The sequence below is a fragment of the Daphnia pulex genome, chromosome 5 (assembly GCF_021134715.1).
Source record: "Daphnia pulex isolate KAP4 chromosome 5, ASM2113471v1".
NCBI lineage: Eukaryota > Metazoa > Arthropoda > Branchiopoda > Diplostraca > Daphniidae > Daphnia > Daphnia pulex.
The window spans coordinates 9,528,973-9,548,811 of NC_060021.1; the positions used below are offsets into that span (position 1 = coordinate 9,528,973).

The window sequence follows — 19,839 nt, forward strand, 5'->3', positions numbered from 1 at the left end:
CGTACTGTCAGGTGATTGATTGTAGAGCGCTTCTCATTCCTTATTCAAAAATATGTGAGATGTTGAGATTTCTAAATTTCATGTTTGCCGCCGCTCCTTTCACATGCTTCCATCTTCTGGAAATCCAGTCAAGTTGATGAAAAAACCTTTAGGTTTTTTGTGTTTCGAAAATAATCCTGTCGTCATTTTAAACTCACACCAGTGCTAAAGAATAAACTAATTCTGGGTCGCAAAGTAAATAAGTGGAGTGGGTTCTATGTGGGATAATGAGACTACAGTCGCGTAGTGCGGGTCGAATTTCAATAGCGCAAACAACATGTATAGTATATAGGTTCGTTTACTTTGGTTATCCGATGGTAGGTCTAATTATTGGATTATTCTCTAAATGCTCGGAGGGCTTCTTCTCACGATTTCTCGCTTGATCACCTTTAATAACCTAATATCCCCTTGGAAAGAAGGCGATAGAGAGGAAGACTACTCAATGTGAGCTTCTTCTTTCAAGGTGAAGCTGGCTGCAGGCTGTCGCACCAATTAACGTCGCCTTATCAACACCGTGACCACCAACTGATTGACCACCATTTAGAATATTTTCAATGGGTTTTTGAACAGGATTGTGTTACAAGTTCTATGTATAGCCACGGATCGAAGAAGAAAATTTGAATGTGTCGGAGATGATGGCCCGATACTAATGCGCATATGTTGTTGCTCAAATAAAGGATTAAATGAAATCCATATGCCTTGAAGGTTTCCAACTGGATAGTTTATATACCGGGCTAAGCTGTGGCAATATTAAATGCAACACTATCCTGTGCATATAGTGAAATTGGTTTAGTGGTGGCGAACATCACACGGGGATCGATTAATCTTTTGTTGACCTGAGAATTCCAGGTGGTCGGTTACGGTTCAAATTCGGATCGACTGATGATAACTCTTCGATCTCATTTTTGTGCTGTTCATATTATTTCCCCCTCATTCAACTCTTTCCAAATGTTGACGTTGAAATGAAGTGCATCAATCGACGCCGATGTTAAACTCATCTCCTCGTATTGCTTTTGATCCAGGAAGTGGATGAACCGCGCGTACAATTATATTACGTATCGCAAAGGGTTTGCTTCACTGGCAACAACGAAAAACAAAAGAGGTTTATATTGAACCTTTTCTATTTCTTGTAAGCGCGCAGAGCAACTTCTCAACAAGTCGGACGGATTTATTGGTTCGATTCCGTTTAACCGGAGCCCCTTGGCTCCTCTTCGTTCCTCACTCCTTTGAATGGGCCTTCCATCTTCTGATTTCTTTCAATAGGCTGGAGGATAGGAGGACTGTGATTCTCTTTCTTTCAATGGACGGTGGATTCAGATGGAAAATAAATGAACCTGCGTTTAAAAGATAAAATGTTGCCTACATAATAGCACCTCGTCGTAAATAAAACCCAACGAATGAATGAAAAAAGGCATTTCGTTTTGAGGATTCTTCTTTCCTTTCTCCTTTGGAAGAGTATCGCTTTCAAAAATTGGCTCCGGAAATGAAGTGGAAAGAAAATAAAAGAGATGCCCCAAAGTGTAAAGATGTTGAATCAAAAGAAAACAGAAAACAAATATCATTGTGGGTGGTATGTGGTGCAGTTGTCTACCCAGCACAACCCATTCTGGCCATCACTTGACTTGAAAAGGAAGAAATTCAGCCAACCCCATTCTGTTCAAAGGTCGACCGCTGTGCCACAGGCCCATCGAGACGATCTGCAAGAGAAGATTGACGATTGGCAAAGAGAAAAAGATCGATGGGATCCATGCAAAAGGGGGAAGTTAGCCACCCAGGCACCCACCCACACGTTCCACATCCTCATCATCCATCGAGGACCTTTCCCCGCCTGTCCAAATATAGACTTTTCAAGCGAAATCACAATGAGGAGCAAAAGGGTCGAGTCTCTTGGTCTGTGTGGATAACGGACACTGTCCGCGGGTTCGATTGTCAAGGTGTGGATGGAAGGATCGACCAAATGTGGAGCACTTTGATCCTCTTTTGCATTTACACAAAGAAGAAAAGGAGTGAGAGATTTCGCACACGGGCCCTTTCATTATGCGGCCGAGTCGAATTGTTCCAGTTTTTTCTATTTCATCAGTCGGTGCTCCGAGTTGGACCTCCACAATTTTTGACACGGTTTATTTGATTTGGGGATTTCGTGGATTATTATAAGCGGCTGGTCAAAATAATGACAGAGATCCAAAAATACTAAAGTGTGGCTTGCGGTTCGTTTTCCAATTGATTTGAATTTCCCGCTTCTCTCTTTGCCACTTTTTGTGTGGTCTGTTTGCCTTTCTAATTTTCACTGTTGACTTTTGCAAAATTGTTTTCAACAAATTTACAATTTTTCAATAAAATTTGAACCCAATGAGAAATTGCCAATTGAATTCCGAATCACCTAAATTAATTAATTTCTCTTTATTTGAAAAGAAGTCATCAAATGGTGAGAATAAAAGAGTGCCGGCTGTATTGTTTGGTTCCCTTTTATCCAAATAAGTAGCCCGGCATACAGTTGGTAATATTATCGTCACGATTACCATCGTCGGTGTGCTGGTTTTAATAGTCGCCCGTTTATCGTTCGGGACACGCGATGGCCATTTCAAACAGCCGGATGTTGTTCACGCCAACGGCGAGAGAAAAAAAAGGGAAAACAACACGAGCTCTCGGGTCATTTGAATAAGACGATGTAATTGTGTTATCATATTCACAAAATTGTTGAGAGGACTCGTGTTGAGTATCGTCGTCCAACTTGCCGCCGGGAAGCTGCAGCCACCACATAATCGGGGTGCATGGCGTTCGGTTTCGTGACCGGGTTAAGTGGAAGACCTTCATGAAATCCAATTGCGGTTTACATCAGCCACCACAGCACCTCAAGATTTTGTTTAAGAAGAATAAAAAGCTTCAAAACACTTGGGATGGGAATTGTATCCGGTGGAGTTGGTGCACCGCGGGTTTTATATTCCTGGACCTTCTTTCTTGCCTCATTATCCCCGTAAAAGTGAAAATTTGAAATTGAATTAAAAAAGAAAAAAAAAATTAGGGAGAAAAGGTAACGACAGTGTGGGGCTCATTAGCCATTTAAGTGTTTATGGCACACGTGAAGGTTTTTTAAAGGGTTTTTTCTGGCGGTGCTTTACGTGCCGATGGTTTTGTTCTACATCGGGGGTCGACAAGGAAAATAACTGGAACATACACGTGTTGTCCGACATGACCTGGATGAGGAAACGGTGAAACATGAAGGATTGCGACTTAATTGAAAAGAAACCCCCACGAAAATGAGATGACCAGTTGGCAGTTGCGGACGGACGGTTCGTTCATCGGAGCAGCGGGGAGTGCTGCTGCTGGTACATAAGACGAATAAATACATCCAGCGCCTGCGCCTGCCCATCACAATGAATAAACATTTTCTTCGCCAGGATCATCACGACTGCGTTTTAGACAGAAATTAAATATGCGCACAGCCGTTGTTGTTTTTGTTGTTTTGTATTTTCAAGTCGATTCCATTCTGGTCAACAAACGAATCAAATTCAAATATACTGGAGAAGTACAGACCCGTTAGTCGTTACCAGCAACACACATGGAACGTAAACAAAAAACAGCTCGCGGGTAAATTGAACTCTTTGATTAACATCTGTAGTTCTCGTGTTCAATGTTCTTTTCCAGTCTACTTACTTATTTATTATATTCGAAAGAGGCAAGTAATAGCTTCAATTACGTGTTGAATTACGGCGATTTCTCATCGGCACTGGCGCCGTCGTTCTCATCGGCAACAGCAGACGGTCCAGCAGTCGATTTCGTTAATTTTGCCTATTGAATTTTCTCCTTTTCACGGTTGCATTTCGACGGATGAATAATATTTGTGTGGCCTTCATTTGCCGATCGCCGCCATAATTGAACCTGTGATTAACTTAACGTTTTCATCCGATGGAAGAAGACGGAGACTGAAGGGAGAAACAGTAGCGCCAGGGCACAATAGGAAATAGCTGCGAGTGTATTGAAAGAGTACGGCACCATAGGATCAGCAAACTGAAAATATTTGCATATTGTCTGTTGTGCTCCTCTTTCGCCCTCCTACCGCCAACATCTTTATTCCTCCTCTTAGAATCCAACTGTTATTATACAGACCCTCTCAGCACTGGTACACCAATGGCAATTGGCCTGAAAGGAGCCGATGAGCGCGTGTCGATCCGACGCCCATAATTGGCACTTGCAAACAAACGCAGCTGTTCCCTCTCGTCTTGAAAACCGCAATCGCACTGTGTGGCCTCCCGTGTCTGTAAACTTTTGCTTTAGAAAATCAGAGATGCTCCGCTTTCTGTAAGAATCGCCTAATATATATAAGAAATCCATCCAGCGCCACCGGAGCGCAATGCAGTTAATGATTTAATAATGTTATAGGCCTGCAATTTGAATTTAAACGTTGGGGGCTACACCTACCCCTTTTCTTAATTCCTTTTCACTTTAACAATCGCAACATTTTTCAAAGTGATAATGATTTAGCCGGTAAATGTTGAATGGAGCGTGGCGAATGAAAAATGTTGATCCCTAATGGGCCGAGCTTTTCCCTCCGTCTCGCTCCCATTAAACTTGAGCAATCACAGCCAAGTCAAGTGCAATTGTCGGCCCATGTTGATGTCTAATGGTCTGCCAGGTCTGCTGGTCTTATTCTCGACACTTCTCACCACTGGGCATGGAGTTACATTAATTTAACGAGAGTAAAGAGGCCACCGCACAGCAGCAGCAGCAGCACCAATGCACAATAGATTTCTTCCCTTCTTTCATTCCTTTTCAACTCTTTATTTCTCCGCACCGAGAATCAACTCTGACAAAAGTGATGACGCTCTTTTGACGGTGTTTATTAGTAAGGAGCAGCCAAAGGAGAAAAGAAGGAGAAAATCATTATAAAAGAACACAAGGAATGAATGCTCTGGATAATTGTATAGAAAATAAGCGCGGGGTCTTTTCCAACTCTCCATCATCGCTCCTGAGAGAGTCCTACACATACTTTACTACTATAAAACATGTACGCTGTACTATAGTACGTTGGGGCTATATAGACGCTGGACGAGTAGCCTATAGAATGCCGTAAAGAAATACTCTTCCGTTTTAATGGATATCATCTGATTAATGAGATGACCATAGCAGGTGTCCCCCTCATTTTTCTGGAAGGGGCTTTTATATAAGCCCCCGCCATCCATATAATAGGACACAGCAGCAGCAGCAGCAACGATAGGCCGCTTTTGACCTACACCTCATGTAAGGATGAGGTTGTTCAATGAGAACTTTTTCGAACAGGGGACCAGGTATTTATTAAATAGTAGTGTTACACACGGGGCGCCGACTAATTGGAGATGAAATTCATTTATGACTCGATGAGCAACAACGTTTTATGTCCCGCATCATCTTCTTTTATTCAATCCCTAGCTCATCTCTTACATGAAATTGAAAATAAGAATTTTATCTTCTTTTCTTTTCTCTTTTTCGGACATGATCCCATAAAGGGGGGGAAGCGCATTTCGTGATTGTGTTGTTGTTAGCTTCATTTCCAGGAGTCGCGGTTGCCGCCGTTACAGCAGCAGCAGCAGCACTCGACGTATATTACACAAGAACTACCTACCATATTCATCACGCCAAAGATGGTAACGGCAGCGCAGTACCAGATGGTTGTGATGGCCCTTTGGCTTCGGCGGCCCAGAGGCCAAATGAGCGCAGGAATAGGATAGATTCAAAATCTTTTTCCAGAACTCGAGAAACTGTTTCTTTTTTTTTTGTGGATATGTCTAATGTAATACAAAATCGTCTACTGTGTTACGACTCTATTGGGGGGGGGGGGGGGGGGGAACTATATACCTGGCCGAACGTGTCAGAAAGCGGAGGAGCATATGAATGAACGAGGCGAAGCAATCGAGAAGAATCTTATCTCTTCTTTTAGAAAAAAAAGGTATCAAGTACATGATAATATTCTCATGTTTTCGTGTCTAACGCTGGATGAGTCTCTCCTTATTTATCATACAACAGTCATCAGAGTAACTATAGGCCTATATACACCACCCAGCCCTTCACGTATAATAAAATCCGGCCATCGTATTCATAATGCTTTTATTCTAGCTTCTCTTGTTGAGGGTAAATTCATCAACATGCATCATATAAATGATGGCCAAGATGCTACTTCACTTTTCTTGCGTGTCTCCAGTCAAACCACAACCAAATAAGAAAACGAACACATAGAAAAAAGGAAATTTTTCGTCATCATTCTCTCTCGGCTCATGCTGCTTTTCTCGTCTCGTCTCTTCTCTCAACGAATCGTGGCGCTCGACGGTTGTGGTTTTTCTTTTGGTTTTTCTTCCCCCGTCTCATTTTTATGATAGATGCAGGAGAGATTATGTTGAACTCCGGAGCGCTGCACGAAACGTCCCCGCTGGGCTGTTGGCCATTCAAACTGTTCAACAACAACATCAGCCACAAAAACAAAGGGGAAATGATAGAGAAGAAAGAAAATCTGGTCTTGGGAACCAATGGAATAGGCAAAAGATCTCTTTGTCTCATATCTCTCATCATGGAAGGCTCTGACAACTTTCAATTGGATGGTTGGTTCCTCCCAAGTGACTGACAAGTACCCGGCAATCAGAAGAAAGAAGAAGCCAGGTCAACGGTCAACTTATAACAAGCACCCGCAATCGAAATCGACCCAAAAAGGGAACGTAATAATAACCAAGACAGGCCAAAGCAGTACAGAGGATTCATAACGAAAAGCTGCCGATATTGGTGCGCAGTATATTGTGTAGGGTGATGACGACAAGTGCCCACTCGTGCTGCTTCTTGTTTACTTAAACAACGAATTTAGAGGGGGGGGGATATGACCTGGATGGGCTGAGAGTTGAGCTGAATCGAGAAGAGGGGGACAGTCTCCCCCTTTTCCTCTTCTATAACAAAATTCATTCGCCTTGTTCCTATTCTTATGACGAGCTGGGCATATCGTGTGTTGTCTTCTCGAGAGAATAAGAAAACAACAAGAAACGAAATCAAACTCACAAAATGAGAGAGAGAGAGAAAGTATAACAGGTTGGAATGTAGACTACTGCCATACTTACTACCACCGTCCTATAAGCGCCTATAAGTAAATATATAAGAAGACGAGGTAGAAGGAAGAAGAGAGGGGGTCGACGGGGGTCGACTTGGTTTGGTTTCATGGCAAAGATGCGCTTCACTTGTCACTGAACTTGCGGTTCATTCGACCTGACAGTTTTCGTCCCTCCTTCTTCTTCTTTTCCCGTCGTCTTCCAGTTTCCCTGCGCCCAGTTGACTATTGAGACGAGGACAACAAAACAAAAGATGCCATAGAAGCTATTTCATGATATAGATCGAGGATCAAATTGCTGCTCCCTCCATGTCCATGTAGTTCACTTTTGCCTTCAACTGGGCATCCCAAATTGGAAATTTCTGTCTGGTGGTCATCCATGTCAAATTGGTACATGCATCGATGATCCAGATATGATCGCGACCTATGCAACTCCGTCATGATAGCCATTCGATATCGATACTTTGACTTGTCTATAAATTTAAAAGAATCGCCTGATAAATATAACCAACATCGACGAGAATGAACTGGAATTTGTCCGAAATTTTCCTGAATTTCTGACGGGACGGGAAATTTCACGCTCATTTAAGATTTGGGAATTTCCAACCGAGGCGATCCAGTTGAATGATTTGATGTGCCTTAGAAACGAACACAAGGACCAAATAAAAGTTTGCGGGATTGTGTTTCGTCTAGTCGTTGAGTGGAATCTGGCGACATTTTTCGACGGCGAAGGCTCGTGTTCTCGTCTCCCGAGTTGGGCGTGGCTGCGTGGGGGGCTTCTACAATATCTGCTCACCTTCCGTATTCAAAAATGAAAACTTGGCAGGATAAGATTGTCCGTGTTTTATCGTCCGGATGGCGCTGTCAGTGTTCATTACCACTTGTCTTTGTGAGGCGTTGCGCCTTGACACGTCAAGCAACAGGGTCTTCACCTTCCCCCATCACTTGAGCGTTTTATCTTTTTTACACAGAAGCAGATATTTCATTTTCTTCAGACTGGGGGGTTTTCATAACCGGTAGCCCACGAAGTGTGAGTCGAGCCGAAGCGCCAACCAACCTACAAAAAATTATTATGATAAGAAAAGAATTTGAGAAAAATGGGAGAAGAGAAACAAAAGCCTAGAGGAAAACATAAAGATGGAAAATAGAGACGACACGGCTCTCGACTTATTATCGCCGTTGTGGACTATCCAGCCCACTCCGGACCACCGGAATCGAATAAGCGGATACTCTTCTTCCATACGATATTTTGGGCTGATTTTTATTTTCAGGGGCGTTGTTGCTTGACTCTTTTCTAGCTCCATCTCATCTAACCCTTTTACTTTTTGAAGAGAGAAAAAACAATCTCTTTCTTAAAAATCAGTTAGATTAAATTTAAATCGTACGGCAAATGATGTAAACTAATGCAATTTCAATAAAAAATAAAATTTTAAAATTTATTTAATTAAAATAATAATTTTACTTAATTTTACATGAATTATATTTTTTTTTGTTGAAAATAAAAATCTGTGAAGAAATTATTTTGTACAACTTAGCAACAGTGTAATCAGACGAAAGTCGTCACGTGATAAATTTGCATAATTATAAAAAAGTGTGCGAATGGCGCTTTGTTTGTCATTGTCACCAGCCATTGTCGTGGAGGAAGCCAACTTGTTGTTTTGGTACATGTGAAATTGTGAATTGGTTGATCTTCAGATTGAATAACTGAATTTAACTTTAACTTTATAGTGAACAGTGGTAAATCATAATAACGTGGTATAAATGGGCGAAAGCGAGACATTAACATTGAGATGTTGACGTGTGGATTGATGAAGAAAGCTTTCAAGCATGGTGTCTAAAGTAAGCAAATTTATGACGATGGATGTTTCTCACGTTGATACTTGAGTTAGTCAAGGAAAAAAGTGCCAGTTGTTTTTGTTGGTTGGGCATACCGTTGGTTGAAAATGTCTATTCACAACTTATTTATATTAAAGAATCAGCAAGATTATAATGCACATGTTCATAAATCTTTGCATCACGTCTAAGTCCAAGTTTTCATATTCCTAAAAAATGCCTATGTTTTGTTCTTTCATTCAGGCTCATGCACGCTCATGCATCACCTCTACTGGAAATGTACCTGAACAATTATCACCTCGGAAACAGTGTTCCACCTCATCAGACTGAATGTGGCAACAGGCTCAGAGGTGATCAAGGTAATCAGCATATACTTAATCTAATGTAGAATCAAATGGGAGCCCTGCATCGACTACTTTGACATGATGTCAAGGTATTTGAAGCTACTAACTACATTATCAATTTGGCAAAACTTTCCTTTTTGATTGTTGTTGAACCTCTTAGTTTCTTGCGTCACCAACGAGTTTTTATCTGATCGTTTTTTGTGCTATTATCTGCTGGCCAGTGGCCATCACTTTCTATCAGCCAATTTCCCCTCTCTTGATTGCATTCTTATTAAGTGATTTGACCATAATTTCTTAAGTCGTAGATAAATTGTAGATAGATTGTAGGATAAATTATTACATTGTTGCACACATCTTAATATAAATTTTGTTTCTATTTAGGCTGAAATATCACCATAACGAAAGTGTACATTGGACAAATATCATCTCGAAAAATTGTTTTTCAACCCCATCGTACTGAAAGGGACAAGCCCGGAATAAAAGAAGGTAAGAACACCAAACACAATTTTAATGTGAGATCAAAGGGAGAGCCCTATCTTTACACTTTTAATATGATCTGAAACAGGTTTAAGTTGCTATGTACTTATAGGCAAATTTTGCAGTGTTGTTTAAAACTTTGCCAATTTGTTGTTATATTTTACTTGAAAGAAGTATAGGCATTAAGGTAGCGACCAGCCGGAAGTAGAATGGAGTCAGGGTGGGCTGCGACTGTCTCTGACTACCGTCAAATCATTCAGTCGAGTAAGTTAATCAGTAGTGACGCTTAAATAGATCAGTGAATGGGCTCAAACACTGGGAGCAAGTTTTAAAAGGTTAAATAGAAAAAAGGCAGGTCGATAAATTTGTCTATTGTTCACCAGACTTGATAAGCGGCTTAAAGCTAAAGAAGTTTCATGGCGATGTGCCGGTGCACTTTACTCCATTGAGTGGAATCGGAAGAAGAAGAATGGACAATTGGACACCCATTTGAAATCTATTCACTACCGGATAGTCAAGTGTCTGACTCCACTTGTAGGTGTTCTGGTGATCACCCATCAACAACGGCTGACCTTTTCATGTTCGAGTCCATTTCGCCCTTCCCCCCCTCTTGCTCACTTCACCTGATAGACTCACCTTATAGTGAGTCTGCTGTATCCTCTTTTGTGCCCAATATGCGCCAGTTCTTTATAATTTATTCTTTTCTTCTCGCGACGAGACAAGTCAGCAGCACTAGCAGCGAGTGCCATCAGCAATTATCCACTTAGAGAGAGCGAGAAGAAAGGGAGAGGTGCACATTATGTGAAACTCGAACATTTATGGAAAAAGTGAAAGAAAGAAAGAAAAAAATCGACTGATAATGGAGAGGGGCACATGTTTGTTCCATTCATACCCCCCAGAGAATCCACCTGGCATGTGCTACCAGTTTACCAATGCCACCTTAGTTATCTGGTTTCCTGCACCTAACTACTCCGTGGTGTTGACAAGTCTATCAGGGAGAGGTGAGTCTTGTGGTCTGCGGTTGAGGGGAGAATCCTCACTATCTGTTTTCCTCAGTCACGACACGAAATGATGATCCAAGGCTTTTAAAGACCCATTCATATATGATAAGGCATAAACAACTCGTGCTCTCGTTGAAACAGGATTTCGTTCTAAAAAAAATGTTCACGGCAGTTCTTCACTCGAAACCAGATTTTAAATTTTTGAGACCTCGCCATGAGGAGATATTCCCCGTGAAGAGCCCCAGCCATCAACATTTAGGTCTGACGACACAACGACCGTGTTGTGTAAGAGGAGACGACTAGACCAACGTCTTGCGCGTTCCTTTTTATTTGAATTCAGACAAACTATTCCAAGTTTCATCCGCGTCTTTTCTTTTTTTTCTTGATCAAGTCCACCCTTTCCCCTTCCAGGTAAATTATCTGAAAGACTCTCCCCCCCCCAAATGGTCCATATAGTTTTCGTTCGTCTTTTCTCAGACGAAATGAGATCGTATTACCTTTGCGACAGGAAAGTTGAAACCTGAATTTTTTACAAAAGAGATTTAAACAAAAATTACTAGTCGTTCCATTTCGTTTTCATTATTTTTCTGTTTTCGGTCGTGGATTTAGGTTACCAAACTTTTGAATAACATTATTAAAATGAACTGACTGAGAATTTTTGAAAAAAAAGTCATTTTATTGTTCGTTTGAAACGTATTTTGACTTAATTGATTTTTATCCTTTGTGCATGGATTATTGGTCTCCATTGGGGCGTCCTCCATATTTTGTGGTTGAAGTCGACCATTTGGTCTCGTCGTTCCGTTCTTTAAATTACGTTCCTAACTCCGTTTCCACGTTCAGGAGAGCAGGTCTCTTTTACTTCTTTTTAATTTTGGACTTTTTTTTTTGTTCTCACCAAATGAGACATGCATACATTAGTTGTCTGTAGAAATAATTGCTGATACTCCGAGGGTAGATCGAGATTCTTTTGAGGAAAGATGGAGACGGTAGTCTATTTGCTATGCTAATGTTCAGGTTGAGAACACCATCACCACCGTCTGAGGTATTTATGAGCGTTGATTTACGAGTTCAATGGGTTGGCCGTTGGCTCGATGTCGCCTCCATTTCTGTCTTGATGAATTCCGCCCACCAAAAACAGCGGCTTCTATTTCCTTAGGATTTTTTTTTTCTGAGGCCAAGCCGAAGGTAAGAAGCTGTTGGACAATTGGTTGGACTGGGTGTATTCGTACACGTATCACATGGAGTCGGCTTCTATTTGACTTCCGTGTGGGGTCTTTCTCGAGTTTTTCGATTTTACTGTGAACACAACTCTGCATCAAGACATCCAAATCTGCTGGTTTGCTGGATGGGCTTGTGGATTGGTGTCCGTTGACTTTCCGCTTTGCTTTCTATAGGTTGATGTTGGAGTTTTTGTTAAACGCAATGGAAGATTTGTATACCGTCAATTTGTTGGAAGACGAACGGCTTCTGCGTGTTTTGTCAACACCATAAAGCTAAAAGAATCGTGTTATTATCTAATGTATATTAGAGTGCCGGTATTGTCTCATCCGCGTCATAATTGAAGAGGAAAACACATCACGGACACGGTGATTTACTTACCCTTTCTTATCCAGAAGCCACCCCCTTGAGATAATTCAAACTTTAAACATTCTGAAGGAAACAGACACGGGGAGGAGTTGGGGGGGGGGGAAACTCGGTTGTGAGCAAAAGGAATGACTCGTGATTACTGAGTGCTGTACGTTCCTTTTCACTTGAACACTGAGCAGCAGATGCACAGAGATATGAGATGAAAATGAGCCTATTATTGTCGGGGGTTGTCTCGGCCGGAACTTACGCAATTCGTAGCCGCTGGCTTTGAATGGACATGGCATGTACCAAACACGATTTGAACAGCCGAGGGTTGCGTAAATTGACGATTAAAGGATTTGCCAAATCGTCTCTTTTAAAAAAGGCAGTTGAGTGGAGTCGGGGTTTTTGGTGAAACAAAAGAAGTCATTGACGCACTAACGAGACTCCAACAAGGAGTGAAATAAGGCGGTCTTCATCCTTTTGGAATAAGGCGATTTCAGTCATGGGGCAAAGCTAAAAAAAGAAAAGAGCTGGGCTGGTAGAGGCCGATAATTGTTTTGCCTTTGTCTTATTTGTCTAATGACCTGAGCTCTTCACTGTGGCACTGTGTGGCGGTTTTTGTTTTAGGGTCGAGGTGTGTGGGCTTCTTTTGCCGTGTCTTTTTCTCGCATCCTACCTCTGAGATTAGTGTCGAGTCTCCGGTTTTGTTTGCTCTTGGTTTTTTATTTTATTTTTTGAATATTTCTTGCCCATTTATTCCTTTTTTGGACAAACGTCGTGTATCAAACTTGCCTAGTTGTTCACGTACAACTCTTGGGTTGGCTCATCCAGAATTTAATAGCGACACACTTCACTCTTGCAATGTATACGTGGTCGCTCCGGTTATTCCTCAATCTCAAAATTCCTGGGATGGCGAAACGAACTTTTGGGAATAAGCCACCCGGTTGGCTGTAATCCCGTTGGAAGCAAATCAATGACGCCCCAATAATTAAAAAAAAAAAAGAAAAACAATATAGTTTAAGACTCGGGCTGGGGCCGAATCTCACAGTCTAGGATCCATCTGGTTAGTGAGTGCAACTTGATTTCTCGTAGCTGGTCAACATGTTCAATTAACTGGGTATGAACGGGGTCTTGAGAGGTCAACGTTCATTTCGTGTTAAATTTAATCAAAAGTCGATGATCCTACACTGAACTTTTCTTTTTGAAATAATCAAGTCGGCAACAATCCGATCGCTATAAAATGCAAAGTCTTTATGCGCCTTATTATCTTCGTGTTAGGAATTGTGTGTTATTTGTTCTGTTCCTACCCTGGGTTATTACGTAACTTGCTCTTTGATTTATGAATTTGTTTTGAAGTAAGAAAAGGATTTGGGTTGGCTGGGGGATTGCATGCGAAGCTACCATCAGGCTTCTCTGTGCGCGGTGTACTTTACACACGGCACACGAAAACACACAAACACACCGAATAGGCGGCGGCGGCAGTGGCGCGGTAATCAAACCGATTCGACTTCAATCACCCTCCTGCGCTGTGTAATTTCACGCAGAAACCGCGCGCACATTGCAGAGAAATGAAAGAATCGAGACTTGAACTCTTCTCGGTTAATTAGTTGATAAGACAAGGGGGTCAACGGAGAAGGAAAGGATAAAAGTAAAGGGGATGGAGTGAAAAATTCTGTATAAACTATAAAAAAAAAACACCAACAACAAAAGAAGAATCACTTTAGCGGCATCGCTGTAGCCCTTCGACATTTCGTTGAATTTCTAGATGAAATTTCTTGAAGTAAACCCACAATCAATTGACGTATAAACAGGAATACGTAGGGCCTATTTCTATTCGTTTCGCAGCACAACCGCCAAGTAAAAAGAAGCTAAAGAAATCCGAAAGATGCGTGGATAATAGGTATGAAAGTGATTCAACACGGGGAGTGAAGGAAATTTCTTTTGTTTTGATTCCAATTTTCTTTTCTTTTTATGGTTTTCTTTTGTTGGCCATTTTTTCGGGGAATTGTCCATCTCAAAAAGTTTGGTGATGCCGAACTGGTCGAAAACTCATCGGGGGTTCGCGCATTTACGACTTTGGTTTGCTTCTGTTTTGTCTGTACTTTTTACACTATTATCCAGGAGGTTTTGTTCTTCTTTGTCATTTCGCTCTTTTTGCTACTCAATTAACTGAACTGACCAAGTTGACGACCGTGTAAGATCACGAAGAATGAGAGCTTCATCTTTTCGTGTAATGTCTGCGGTAAATTTTAGTGTAGCCGAAAATCATTTCAAAATGTTGCGGTTTAATCGTCAGACAAAAGATGTCGGAGAATCATGAACTCTTGTGCTATTCGGTCCAAGAACCGTTATTTTCCTCAAGTGAACTGTGCATCTCTGCTGATGGTTGTCGGCGAACGGCTGTTAAGTTTGCAGATTGTCCAGTAATAATCGACTTTGTAGTCAATTGCACATTTTGCGAGACAATATGACAAGAGAAGGAAAGAGGCTGCTGTTGAGGCTGAACTCAGCAGACAAGAAAAGTACGGCACAGACATAAATATTGGCAGATGCTTGCGAACTGACCAGTCGGTGCCATGCGTTGCATCGCGTGCTTATTGCCAACTCTCTTCTCGTACATTTTGTTTTGTCTTATCTCATCCGATGGCGCATTACAAAAGGGAAAACACGCAGAGACCTGAACCTGATGGACCCAGACAGGTTGCCTCCCCTTTTTGCGCCAATCTTCTATTGCTGTTGTTTTCCCTGTACTTTAACAAACAGACCCCGAAGCGCATGAAACAACTCTGCCAATTTAGCAATTAAATGTCAGGAAGACGAGAGATGAAGTGAGCCATTTTGACGGTTTGGTCCTCTTATACTCTTACCCCATTGTTTGGTTAGTGGTTTTGTCTTTTGGAACATAACATGTAATGTTCTTTGACAAACTGCAGGTTTCTGTTCATCGTATTTGCTGTTTCATGCAGACAATAGATTCTCTTGAACTCTAAATCTCTAATTCTCTATCATCAACTTAAATTCTTTATTTTTCCCCCTCTTCTCCTTTCGATATGAGGAGCGAAATTTGACCAACCAATTTTGAATTTAAACATTGAAGGAATCGGTTCATGTATGCTTTGGTTTCGTTGGAACTATCAACGTAAAGCAGCTTGTTTTCAGTACTTTTCCTTGTCTATTTCTTGCCAGCACGTCTTGAGTCGCGTTGATCTGGTAATAAGGTGCCGTATCGAATTGTCCAGCTGATCGCTTTCTTTCAAATAAAAGTTTCTGGTCGAATCTCTGATCTGTTAGATGCCTCCCTTCTCTCGTATTGTTGGAATGTTCCACTCCACTTTCCGCATTAAAGGCCCATCATCGTTTTCTCGGTCACCTTACACGTCCCTTTATACGTGCCATGTAAGCGGATAATTTTTATTGGGAAAGAGAAAGTGATTTTCCCTTTTCTCGATTTGAATTTCATTTTCTGTTTTTTATCTGCTTAAAGAAGATGTGCTTTATACGTTTCCACTTCAACCTTTCATTTTCTTCCACAAATTTCATTTTTACCTTTTGCGGCGGAATTATTTTTGGGAATGCTCATCAGCAATGGACCAGTTAGTCTGCCACGCGCGCGCGCTCGAAGGTGTTATTTACGACTCATCGGCAAATTTTCGTTCGAATCCTAAATGATCGGCGTATGTATATAACTGTTAAGACTTGCGATGGAGAATAGAATGGAATGGCCATTAACTGTCGGTGTTCACCTTTTGAGTTTTTTCTTCTTTTTGGCGATAGATTTTCATTTGAGTGGGTTTCTATAGTCAACAGTTTGGCCAAATATGAACCGCGGGTGGTTGTGTCTATTCTCTTTCTCATTGGCGTTTGGTGATGAGGAAGGAAAGAAGGAGGGCAGCGATCTTTTCTCTTGACCACGATGCTCTTGACTTTGACTCGAATCTTTTACTCCCTCGGTTCTTTTTCGAGGTGGCTGGAAGTGGCTGCCTCGCTCGAGGTTCATTTCTTTCTTTCCCTTTGCCCTTTTCTTTCCTTCCCATCTAGTGAAAAGCAATTATTTCGGCATTTTTTTTCCGTCCTTGGCCGATTCTCTTTTTTATAACTTTTTTTTCTCTTCTTTCGTTATTTACGTCATTCTTTTTTACACCAATGTTATTGATGACCAATGCCTCTGCGAGTGGCCCGACCCTTTGTATCAATCGACCAATCAAAGGGAAAATTTTATACGAATGAAAATGAATAAAAGTGGTGAGAATCTGCAATGGGCTTTTTTCACTTTTCGTCATTTGAAACGTTCCATCTATTTTGAAGAAGTAGATTGATTCGATTGCCTTAAATTCAAAATTGGATAGTTCGATTTTTCTTTAGAGAAAGAAATAGGAAAGAAGGTTGACCCATAAGCCACTGGGATGTGTTGATCTTTTCCCCTCAGCCTCCTCCATCTTACCCCCATTGACTTTCCTAGCCTAGATTTGTATATCGTGGCATTATACAGTCCATTTTTGGTCTTGAACAGATAGGGGAAAAGGAGATAGATGTGAGGTGGTGAATCCACCCCCTTTAAGTTCATCTCTGGGTATGGCTATTGCTCTCTTCGAATGTAACTTGTCTTTCGAAGGTGTTAAATAGACCGCCCAGCAATATTCAAAAAAAGAAAAAGAAAGAAAGAAAAAAAAAACGAATTTTGGAGAGAGGAGGCCGATGCCGACAAGAGCGAACACTCCCAACGGGATCTTCTTCTGGTTTTAACTAACCAACTAATACGAATGGAAGAGAAAAAGACTAAATCTGACTATTGGGACGGTCCGAGCGATTTGCATGCAAGCAATCGGGGCAGATGGGTTCGTTCTGACCGCGGTCACGGGCGTGGTTAGACTGGAGCTTTTTGGGCGTTGGGGCGGAGTCACCGGATGCGTCCTTAACTTTTTCTTTCCTTACAAAACAAAAAAGAGAGAGGAACTCCTCCTTCCAACGGACACCTCATTACCACATCGCCGTGATGAGGCCGAGTACATGCGCGGCACCTGATCGACCTGACGCAAGACAGTGCAGGTTTTCTTATCTTCTTAGAATAAATGAAATCCCGCCTACGAAACTCTAATACATTCGATTATTTCCGATTTGATCCTGCCTTCTCCGCTGCTCATTTTGGCCAGAAAAATTGTTTCACTTCTCATTGTCGGCGTAGCGAGAGAAACAAAAGATGAGAAAAGAGGCGGATTGAACTCCGCCTGGTGTTACATCACACCATCGCAGAGCCTTGAATTTTTCTTCGATATGCAAAAACGAAATCAAAAGATCAGAAGATCACCAGGAAGCAGAGGCGGGTATTATGGGAACTACAACTAACTTCTCTTTGCCGGTACCTACCCACAAGATAGGCCATCATCATCCAGTCGTCATGTTCCTCCTCTTTTCTTTTCGGTCCATGTTGATATTTTGATTCACTTAAATATTTTTTCTGTTGGAGTGATTGACTTTTTTTTTCTGTTGCTGCCGTTTTCTGTTTTCTGCCGTTTTATTATTTTTTTTTTCATCTTAGTCCTCGAACGTAACAACAACACAAAACTGAGATGAAAAGGATTTGTCACTTAACATTTTGGGAGGATTCCACGACTGGAAAGAAAAACTAAATCTGGAATTTCTAAAAGCTTCTATTTATCTTTTTTGCAAAGAGGTTTTGTCAACATATTCTGCACTTTGCAGGTGTCTTACACAGGTGTTAATTTCGGGATTACATTAAAGGATACTAACACGCGTCGCTCAAGTCCTCGCTGACCCATCATGGCCGAGAAAATAGATGGAAAACAACGGCAATAAAGAATATGTTTGATCGTCACTAAACCCCAAGTCATTTTGTAGTCGAGGATTTAGTGCCCAACATCTGATCAGTGAGGATGATGTTTGAAAACCATAAAAAAATGCGGCACACCTTTCTGTCCCTTAATTACATACCAATCAGATTTGGGAGATCATCAAACTGTCGGATATAAAAGCTAAGAAAAAAAAACAAGAGGAGGGAATGCGGGGGAATGTAATCATAAGACATGACACATGGGTTTGTGTGGTACGGCGGCTTGTGTGATCTTGGTGTCAACTCGTTGCGTGTTTATTTGGTGACATCGGGTCTTTGTCCCTTTTATTCGGGCGTAATAAGCGACACAGAGGTGAGGCGGTGACAAAGTTGTCGGCAGTTAGGCCTCCTCCAAGTGTTAACTGCTGTGGGTGCGACGATGTCGGCGTGCGGTGTCTGATAAACATCAGCTGCTCCAGTGCCGTTTGCCACAATTTCTTTTTTATAACATTCAAAAGATAGTTCTTTGTTAGATAAATGCGGGACAGACCAACATAGTGAAGAGGCCAATCATGTACTGTTGTGATAATTACATAACCGTATGTAACTTCTCTATTTTCTTATTCATTTGAATTTTTACATTTACTTCTGTTTGGGATCCTACCCATCTTCTAACGATCTGGAGAAAATAATTCATCATTTATGTGAATTTTCAGCTTTTTGTCTTTTTGGTTCAACGTCTCACTAGCTCAATTTGCTTAAATTATTCGGTTAAATATGTTTCGTTACTTTCGCAGTGGAATTGCTATCACATAAAAACTTCCCTTAACAAATTTTAAATCGGTTGATATTTACCTTTGCTTTTACACTTGTAGTGGTAATGCCACGAGCAAAGAAGTTCTTTTTCACCATGTTGAGTCGGAGCATAGAATTGTTGTTCAATAGTCGACAACTCGACAATTGAAGGGGAGAAAACACCTGCCCCGATTCGTGGCCAGCAGAAGAAAGAACAAGAATTCGAAGGAAGAAGAGGATAGATGTAGGATGTAATGCCAGCGTCGTCGGAAATGAAGCAGAAATTCGAGTTCAGTAGGTCAATTGCGTCGATACAGTTTCGACACTAAACAACATCTGTCAGACGCGTCGTCTTTATTGACAGCGAGAGACCACCCGTGGATCGCTGCGTGTGTCGTCGTCACATCAACACATGCGAGAGCAGGTTGAGAATCATTTTGAAAACAAAACAAACAAGACATTGACCACTAAAATTCGATTTTCTTTTCAAGTTTATTTGGAAGGATCCAATCAAATTTTTTTGCACAGCCCGTGGTATAGAGAAAAAGAACCTTGTTTGTTTTGACACGTCTATGATGAAAACCGAAAGAAGCGGAAAAACATTGACGATGTGTTGAACCGCACAAGTCTTTTTATTTGTCCCCCCCCCCCATTCATGTATTCGATTGTGTTGCTATTCGTCCTCTTTGAGGAATAACGAGGGTTGTAGAGTCATAGAGAAGAGGGTCACAGTCGAAGTAGAATTCGCCACTTCACTCGTTTCCTTTCAAACAACGTCCATTTCAACACGAGGGGGACTTTTTTTGTCACCGATCTTTTTGCTTTGAATGAGAGAATTAAGATGGGATGTTTGTTGGGAAATTTCAACGGATCTCCAGTTCCCAGCTGCACACTCACATCCAAAGACTTGAAATCTTGTCTATCCTTCAACTT

General features: G+C 41.4%; 1 long non-coding RNA gene across 2 annotated transcripts in view; it reads left to right on the plus strand.

Moving 5' to 3' along the window:
* The first annotated feature begins 8,706 nt into the window (after positions 1 to 8,706).
* LOC124194411 overlaps positions 8,707 to 19,839 on the plus strand; it is a 32,808-nt gene continuing 21,675 nt past the window's right edge. For both annotated transcript variants that reach the window (XR_006874781.1, XR_006874780.1), the window contains exons 1-3: positions 8,707 to 8,938; positions 9,176 to 9,291; positions 9,658 to 9,762. This is a non-coding gene — a long non-coding RNA (uncharacterized LOC124194411). The remainder of the gene's footprint in view (positions 8,939 to 9,175; positions 9,292 to 9,657; positions 9,763 to 19,839) is intronic.